Source organism: Vombatus ursinus, unplaced genomic scaffold (assembly GCF_900497805.2).
Source record: "Vombatus ursinus unplaced genomic scaffold, bare-nosed wombat genome assembly UNPS02015397.1, whole genome shotgun sequence".
NCBI classification, from domain to species: domain Eukaryota; kingdom Metazoa; phylum Chordata; class Mammalia; order Diprotodontia; family Vombatidae; genus Vombatus; species Vombatus ursinus.
Window position 1 is genome coordinate 467,041 of NW_020955175.1, and position 9,601 is coordinate 476,641.

The window sequence follows — 9,601 nt, forward strand, 5'->3', positions numbered from 1 at the left end:
AAAAATACTCAATTGCTGAATTCAGAGTAGGGCACTCCAAGATCATAACTGAATTGTCAGCCCGTCTTGGAGAGGCAGCTAAACCAGTGACAGGAAAAGCACCTAGAAAGGAAATAAAGAAGTGGACCTTGAGATAAACAAAAAATAGGGACATTGCTGGTCAAATGGCTACTTTGCAATTCTGAGAAGGTAAGTGGAATGTAACCAAGTGATTCCTCACCAGATTCCCATTCCCAGACCTTCTCTTGGGATTTGGGCATCTGTAACTTGGCATTGAAAGCCTTTCACCCTCTGGATGTAAGCCATCTTTCTGGTTCTATTTCAAGTCATTCCTTTTCACACATTCTATGTTACAACCAAACTGGACTCCTCACTCTTTCTTAAACCCAGTAATCCTTCCCCTACCTCTGTGCTTTTGTATATGCAGTTCTAAATTCTGTAAACTATCCTGAAATGCACTAGATCTACATTACATCTCAGGGGCCACCTTTTATGCCCCAAGATGTTAATTTTTCACTTCTCAAATTACATAGTATTTACTTCTCTGGGTAAATGTTGAATTCCCCCACTAGTATGTGACCTCCTTGGGGGCAAGAGAAGTCTTCCATCGTGTTTTTCTATTTCTTTTTTAAAGGTTCATTTATTTATTTTTAGTTTTTAACATTCACTTCCACAAGATTTTGAGTTCCAAATTTTCTCCCCATCCCAGGATTGCATGCGTTCTGAATACCACTTCCTCTAACTGCGCTTCCTTCTATCTCTCCTCCCCTTCTCTTATCCCCTTCCCCTTCAATTTTCTTGTAGGGCAGAATAGATTTCTATATCCCATTTCCTGTATATCTTATTTCCCAGTTGCATGTGAAAACAATTTTTTTAAACATTTGTTTTTAAAACTTTGGGTTCCAAATCTTCTCCCTTCCTCCCTATCTACCTCATTGAGAAGGCAAGCAACTCGATACAAAGTATACATGTGTAGTCATGCAAAACACTTCCATAGTAGTCATGTTGTGAAAAACTAAGTATATTTCCCTTAATCTTATCCCACCCCCCATTTATTCTATTCTCTCTTTTGACCCTGTCCCTCCTTAGAAGTGTTTGCTTCTGATTACCTCCTCCCCAAATCTGCCCTCCCCTCTATCATTCCCCTTCTCTCTTGTCCCCTTCCCTTCCTATTTTCCTGTGGGGTAAGATAGACAAAAATATGGAACACTTAACGAATTTGCTTGTCATCCTTATGCAGGGGCCATACTAATCTTATCTGTACCATTCCAATTTTAATATATGTGCTGCTGAAACAAGCACGTGTTTTTCTATTTCTTAATCGTTAGACAATGCCTCACTCATAGCAGGTGCTACAAATTAGCAATTGATGAATTGAATTGAATTAAATTGCTAGAGATTTTTATTTTCTGAACTTGCTCCCAGATTCTATGGGCATCTTTAATTGGTATCCCCTATACTGACTATAAGAAATATGGGCATGATTTTAGGACTCCTCCTACTATAACCAATAAGAATGATGATGATGAGTATACACCAAATTATGCCCACTTATGTTATATCAAGTCTTAGAAAGTCTTATTATTGTTGTTGTTCAGTTCTCTTAGTCATATTCAACTCTTCATGACCCCTGTATTTTGAGGTTTTCTTGGCAAAGATACTCAAGTGGTTTGCCATTTCCTTCTCCAGTTCATTTTACAGATAAGAAACTGAGGCAAACAGTTAAGTGACTTACCCAAGTTCACACAGCTAGTAAGTGTCTGAGGTCAGATTTGAATTAAGGGAGGTGAGACTTCCTAACTTAAGGCCCAGGACTTTATCCACTGGGACATCTAGCTGTCCTACAAAGTAGACTAGCATACCTTATTTCATTTAAATCCAGTGATAGTCTTTTGAGCTGGTAAAATTATCATTCTCATTGAAAAAAAATGAGGAATCCAAGGCTCACATAGATTTTGAAAAATAAAACAAAACAAAACAAAACTTCCCCAGGTCACACAGCTAATGACTATCTGAAATAGTATTCAAATTCAGACATTCCTGACTTCAAGTCCAGTTCTCCATCCACTGGAAAGTAACACTTCCCTCTAGTCATAGAAATGTTCAAGAAGGCACAAACCCTGAAGAGAGAACTTTACCTCACTCAACTTCACTTTAAAGTAATACATAACTGAAAGAGAAGGTCCTGCAGGGCTCGATACAAGGGAAATGGTAAGACCAGAGTTCTAGCCAAGTGAGTGGACTCATTTCTTTGAGGGGAGATTCCTCCAAGAGCTTCCACATTGCAGTTGTGAGGGCTTTTTCAGCTTTCCCTAACCTTACCACAAAGCTTGAAGATAATTGCTGATCTAGAAAATGACATCCCTGTGACTTACCAGCCAATTCTAAGATGAAAAGACTGCAATAATAAAATAGAAGCAGCTCTGGATTTGTCATTAGAAAACTTATATTCACATCCTCATCCTGCAGTTTACCAAATTGTTAACAATTGACAAGTCATTTAACCTGTCTCAACTTTCAATTTGCAAATGGGATTGGGTTTTTTTATTGATAGTCTTTTTTAAGCATCATCTGCATCTTTAACATATTCTCCCCTCTCCAGTACCCAGAAAGTAATATCTAATGATAAAGAATAAGAAAAGAGGGGATAGAAAGAATAGTTCAACAAAAACTAAGCAATACATCACCTGAGATAGTATATCCAGTGCTTTTGAAAATAGGAACATACATACATGTGTATATATCTATATCTATATCCATATCTATATCTATCTATACATTACCTTTTCTCTACCTCTCATCTTCATATTTTCATTGGAGAAACAAATAAACAAAATGAAACCCTTATAACAAATATGCCCAGTCTCAAGAAAAAAAATCCCACTGTAAGTAGGATGTGATGGAAAGTTGCTACAGCAAATTTTGGTTTTAAAATTTGTATACTTTTTTATGTCTTCTACATTATTGAATGTACACATAAATTGCTCTCACTGAGACAGCCATACCTTAAGACATTTTTTTTTTCAAAAGGAAAATTCAAAGTTTAGTAGCACAAGCCCAACATGTTAGACAGGTCACATATTATATGCAGCTGTCACATATGCAGTTTCTTATATCTAAAAAGAAGGAAAGGAAGTGAATTCTCATATATTTTCTTTGAGACAAGCTTGGTAATTACAATTTAAAAGCATGTACTTTGGATAATTTTACTGTTGCTCTTCCCTTTTACATTTTTTTTCAGTTATTTAATGTAGTATTTTCCTGGTTGTTCTTCACTCTGCATCAGATTGTATGTCTTGCCTTGACACTCTGTATTCATTACGTCTTTCATTTCTTACAGAGCAATAATACCACATTACATTCATGTATCCATGATTCATTTAGAAATTTCTCAAAAAGTATATATCTTTTTATTTCTAGTTCTTTGATGCTGTTATATGTTTCTGAATATAATACCCTTCTTTTTGCCATTGACATTCTTGGAGAATGTCTAGTTGCATGATTTCTGTGTCAAAGGTTTTAGAAATTTATTTCACTGTCTTAACATAATTCCAAATGAATTTCTCAGAATAACTGGACCAATTCATAGCTCCACCAATATGATATTAGTTCTGCTTAGCTTTCCTCATCCTCCCCTATATTGATTTTTGTCATTATTTTTGAATTGACATCTTACTAGGTGTGAAGTAAAACTGCTGAGCTGGTTTAATTTGTACTTTTATTATATTGTTGATTATTTGAATCTTCACATTGTTGATAAAGAAATTACTGTGCTTTTAAGAAATCTTTTTTTAAGCTTTTGACCAGTTACTCATGGGCAAATGATTTATTGTCTGATATGTTACAGTTTAGATCCCTGGCCTAAATGCCAAAGATGGTGCTTCCCAATTTGAGATTCTAATGTTTTATCAAGAAGTGGGACTGGTAGAACAGTAGAATGCAAGAGGCTCTGATTCAATCACAGTGTTTTTGCAATCTTCTGAAACTATTTCCCTCATTCTGAAGAACTACATTTCAGCATATTGTGAATAATGATTACAGAAGACAGACTTAAGACAATGCTGCTATTCTTCCTTACCTTAAATTTTCTAGTTACCGGCCACCTTCCCCAAAATACTGAAGGTAATTTGATTGTGGAATTTACATGTTTTAAACTTGGCTATCAAAAGTGTTGATGGATTAGTGTTGTTTTTTTTTTATTTTTAATTTATGAAATGAAACCAACATTTTGTAACATAAAACAATAAAAAGATGATTGTACATGAAACTGCAAATCTACTATGCACAACTTGCTATTCCTTTCAAATATACAATAAAACAATCATGTAAATTTCCATTTTTCTTTTTTTTCCCTTTACTTCCTACCCTAGAGATGGGTACTATTAGAAACAAATAGGTATTTTTTTGGTAAAATTATTCTATGCATACTTCTTTTTATCAGTTCTTTCTATGGATGCAGATAGCATCATTCTTCATATGTCCTTTATAGTTAATTTGGGTATTTAAAATAGACAAAATAACTTATTCAGTCAAAGTCTTTCTCAAAACAATATTGCTGTCACTGTATACAATGTTCTCTTGGTTCTGCTCATTTCTCCATTATTTCATGTAAGTCTTTCAATGGTTTTCTAAAATCATTGAACTCATCATTCCTTATAGCACAGTAGTATTACATCACAATCATATAAGGATTAGTGTTTTTTTTATCATCACTTCTTAGAAGTTACTCAGGCAACCGATTTTACCTGCATTTTAGGGCTAATAAGCTATTGCCATGGGTTTTTGTCATTGTTGTTGTTTTAATGTGATAGGTTATTGTTATTAAAATAACAACTGGAATTATTCCTAATAGTAATAAAAAGAATAGATTCATTAAAGTACATCTTTGCATCTTTGATATCTTACTATGACATGAAGGTGACAATGGTTTCTAAAATCTATACCAGAGAAACAAAAGTTCAGATGTGGCATACTGATCTCTAAAGTTAAAGTGTATAGTTAATAGCAAAGTGACCCTGAGTTCTAGCATCTCTAAAGGAAAGAATGCTCATCACTTGAAGATTAGCTATTAGTCATCAGGATACTCACACACAGAAATACATATGCACACATCTTTTTTTCTGTATGTATGTCTTTATCTAATCTATATCTATATCTATCTCCTGGTACCTAATGGTTAACTAGCATTTATGCATGTATACACACATAAATATATTCATATTTATATATATATATATATACACACGTATCATTTATATACATATGAGAGCTATGTTCTATGGAAAGCACAAGTATCAATTTAGAATGGTAACAGAAGAATGTACTCTACTGAAAACACTGAGAATACTCAGAATAATCAATGTGTTTTTATTATTATTAATTTTATTAGTAACAGATTTTCATAGAAAAAAAGAATGCTGGGGTTTTTTTTTATCAATAAGAACTTTTAATGGGCAATTGATATTTCCTGAAGTTCAAATCTTTCATCTTGTGCTAACCATCAGTGTGACATTGAGCAAAATGTTTAATTTCATGTGTTTTAAGTAACTTTATAGCACTTTCCTATTAAGGCATAGATCGGCTACTATCTATATTGGTGAAGATCATCCCCATACATGGAGTCCTCTATGTTGAAGAAATTGCATTTCCTACATATATTTGTGGATTAATAATCATAGTGATGGTAATACCTTCTTAATAGTTATATGTCTTATACTAACTACGTCTCTTTTCTAGGTTTTGATCCCACTCACTGTAAATTCATAGGAGTAACATTCCCCAACCCCTTTTATCCCCTATACATATTAAAATGAAAAAAAAAAACTTGCACATAAAAAGTCTGTCTTAAGATAGTTTAGATGGATAGGCAATTTTGCCCATGGAGAATGACAACATGTGACATGGGCTGCCACAATCTGAGAGTAGGGAAGGACAGAAACATTTATTAAATGCCTACTATGTGCCAGGTAGGTGGTGCAGTGGATGGATTATGGAGCCTGGAGTCAGGAAGATTCATCTTCCTGAGTTCCTATCTGGCCTCAGACACTAGGTAAGCTACTCTTATTGCAATAAAAATCTACAATAAAGAGAAACTGAGGCACAAAATTCTTAGCATTGTCAGTTTATTAGCAAGGCTAGCAATTACCAACAAATGAATTCAATCGCCCCACAGTAGTCAAAGACAAGCTGGGGTTTACAGAACTTATTTTTATAGTTGTAAAAGAGGAATAGAAAATTATGGAATCTTAAGAAGCTTGTTTGATTAATTTCTGATTGGCTAGAGCATGACGAAAGACATGGGGTCAAGCTAGGTATATCCTGGAACATTCTGAAGTTAGCTAGGTCCAACTACCAATATTCAGACTGAAGGTATGTCAGGGGCTAAGGGTGCATAGTGGGGAATTTCAGGGACACAATAATCCTCAAACAGTCTATCTGATTGGTTTAGCATTACAACAGTCAGTAGTGATATTATGGAACTATTGAGCTAGCTGGAAGGTGACTTGCAGCAAGTGTGGTTGGGAGTGCTAACTTAGCTTACCAAAGATGGAAATTTACACTTCCATAAAATGAGAAAATGTTCATGCCAGCTCAGCTCAGCTGCAGGGGCACAGCTCTGAAAAATGAGGAGGTTAGTCTCTGGTTACTGTCTTTATGTATCTCCCAATCTAAAAGCTATGTGAATTAGGACTTACAAGCTAAAATAAATCATCAGGATAATCAATACTAACTTGATTAGGATTTTTTTTTTCACCCTGGCCGAATCACTTAACCCTGTTTGCCTCAGGTTGCTCATCTGTAAAATGAGTTGGAGAAGGGAATGGCAAACCCCTCTAGTATCTCTGAGAAGAAAACCCAAAATGGTGTCATAAGGAGTTGGACATGACTGAAAAATGATTGAACAACAACAACAATGTGCCAGGCACTGTGCTTAGCACGTTAGAAATATTATCTCACTTGATCATAGAGACAATCTTGGGAGGTAGGTACTATTATTATCCCCATTTTACAGTTAAGAAATTGAGACAAAGAGAGGTTATATTACTTGCCTCGTGTCATTCAGCTTCTGTTTCTGAGGGCAAATTTGAACTCTGATCTTCCTGACTTCATGTCCAGTATTCTGTTCTATATTGCTGTATAGAAATGGATGAAATGTTGCCAGGAAAATTAAAATTGAGAAATAGGGGAAACAATAAGAAAATGTATTTATTAGATTCTTACTATGTTCCAGGAACTCTGTTAAGCATTAGAAGCACAAAGAAAAAGAAATGAAAAAAAATACCTGGTATCAGTGTGCTTAGATTAAAAATGTAGAAAAATGTACATATTTGATGCACATAAAGTAAAGAGAAGATAATCTTAGAGGGAATGGTACTAGTAGGTAAGGGCACTCAAAAAGTTCTCCTGTGTCTAGAAGGTGGTATTTGATCTGGATCTTGAAGGAAGCCAGTAATTCTAAAAGGTGGATGTGAGCAAAGAGAGTATTCTGGACATGATAGTGACCTGGAGAAGGGAGATGGAACATTGTGTTGAGTAATGGGAAAGGAATATCAAGGGGGCAGAGTAGTCAGTCAAGCAATTCATTGCATTTATTTTATTCAGTTGTTTCAGTTGTGTCCAACTCTTTATGATTCCATTCAGGGTTTTTCTTGACAAAGATACTGGAGTGGTTTGCCATTTCTTTCTCCAGCTCATTTTACAGATGAGAAAAATGAGGCAAATAGGGTTAAGTGAATTTCCCAGGGTCATACAGCTAGTTTGTCTGAAAACAAATTTGAAATCAGGTCTTCCTGACTCCTGGTTTGGCACTCTATGTACCATGTCAGCTAGTGTTTATTATGTACCCACTATGTGCTAGGCAGTGTGCTAAGCCCTGGTTCAATGTGACTGAATCATAGGATGCATGCAGGACGGTGAAGTACAAGAAGACAAGAAAGGTAGGAAGGGGTAAGTTTTGACAAGGGTTTAATAGCCAAAGGATTTTATTCCTGATGCAAGTAGAGATATGGAGCCAATTCAGTTTACTGAGCAGAGGGGTTGACAAGGTCAAAGCTATATTTTAGAAAAAAATAATTTTGCTATCTGGAGGATGTATTCACATCAAGCAGAATGTGATCAGTGAGTACTTCTTTTATAAAGAAACACAATATTACAGCATGGAGGTCATGTACCCAGTGCAAGTCCAATGCAAATTTATGTTAGTTACTGATGATATCATGCAGGCAGCAGCTGACCTTTGATGTTGCCTATGATTTCACTTTACCTGGAAAAATGGATTTAGGGGCAGTAGTAGGATTAATGCATGGGCTCTTTCTACTACCCCACACTGTCTTTTGAATGTACATTTTTTTAAAAGTCAGAATAATCACTCTGCATAAGACATCTAACTAGGTAGGCATCAGCATATGTAGGATGAGTATCTCACAGATAACAAGATAAAATCAAAGGCCTCCTGACATTTGAGGGCAATATTAAGATCCATGTGTTTAGAAATGAATCCAGAACTCCTGATACCTCAGAAATTTTCACAGAAAGAGAGATCAATAATAAGAATCTTCTTTTTATTTTCCCCCATAAAATACCTTTAAAAAAGATGGATGGTTGTCTTAACATGTAGAAATAGCCAGAAAAAGGTATATAAGGAAAAATAGATTGAAGATATTTAAAACTGTAGAAAAAATGTGCAAGCACTTCAAAAATACCTCCAGATATCCAACAAGAATCCAATTATTCAAAATTTTCCTTTTGTTTTACTTTGTTCTAGTTTAAAATATTTACTAGTGTTTGTTCTCAACTTTATCTTCCTATGACTGTCTATATCTCTATTTATGTCTCTATATATGTTTGTATATTTATCTCAATCTATGTCTATATGTTGATCTCTCTCTCTCTCTCTCTCTCTCTCTCTCTCTCTCTCTCTCATTAAAGACCAAAAGGTATAGTGTAATATAATGAAGAACTGAAGTAGGAATTCTGGGTAGTAGTTGCAATTCTTTCACTAACCAACTTGATGGATGATCTTTAGCAAGTTGCTCTCTGTTTCAGTTTCTTTTTCTGTAACAGACAGAATTCAAATAAATGATGTTTAAGAACCCTTCCATCCCCAGAACTCTATGGTATTCACACACACACACACACACACACACACACACACACACACACACACACACACCAGATTCACACACATGCACGTACATACTCATACATATGGTATTCTCTGAATTCCTTTCCAATTATATGACTCTTTAGGGATATCTTTAGAGACTTAGGTATGCCTTTATCTTTATCCAAGAGCCTTGTTACTACAATTAGCACAGTGCCTGGCACATTGTACTTACTATTTAAATACTTATTCTACTCCCCCTTAGTCATAGACTAGATAAACTCTCCCAAACATCCTAAGTAGTGAACATTGGGGGATATAGGAGGTAAGAGATATAGGTGAGGAATAGGATTGTAGATTATTAAACCTAGAAGACTGTTCGAATGGTACTTTATTTAATTCATGAATCTGTTTGGTTTTTTGTTTGTTTGTTTGTTTTTTGTCCATTTCAGGGAATGCCATCTGTAATGTAAACCTTACTTCCCACCTCTGGAATTC

At 35.1% G+C, this 9,601-nt stretch overlaps 1 non-coding gene across 1 annotated transcript; it reads right to left on the bottom strand.

Annotated features, from left to right (window-relative positions):
- Positions 1-1,195: 1,195 nt before the first annotated feature.
- Positions 1,196-1,302, bottom strand: LOC114032080. Its single transcript, XR_003567799.1, has one exon. It is a non-coding gene; the product is annotated as a U6 spliceosomal RNA (small nuclear RNA).
- Positions 1,303-9,601: the final 8,299 nt, after the last annotated feature.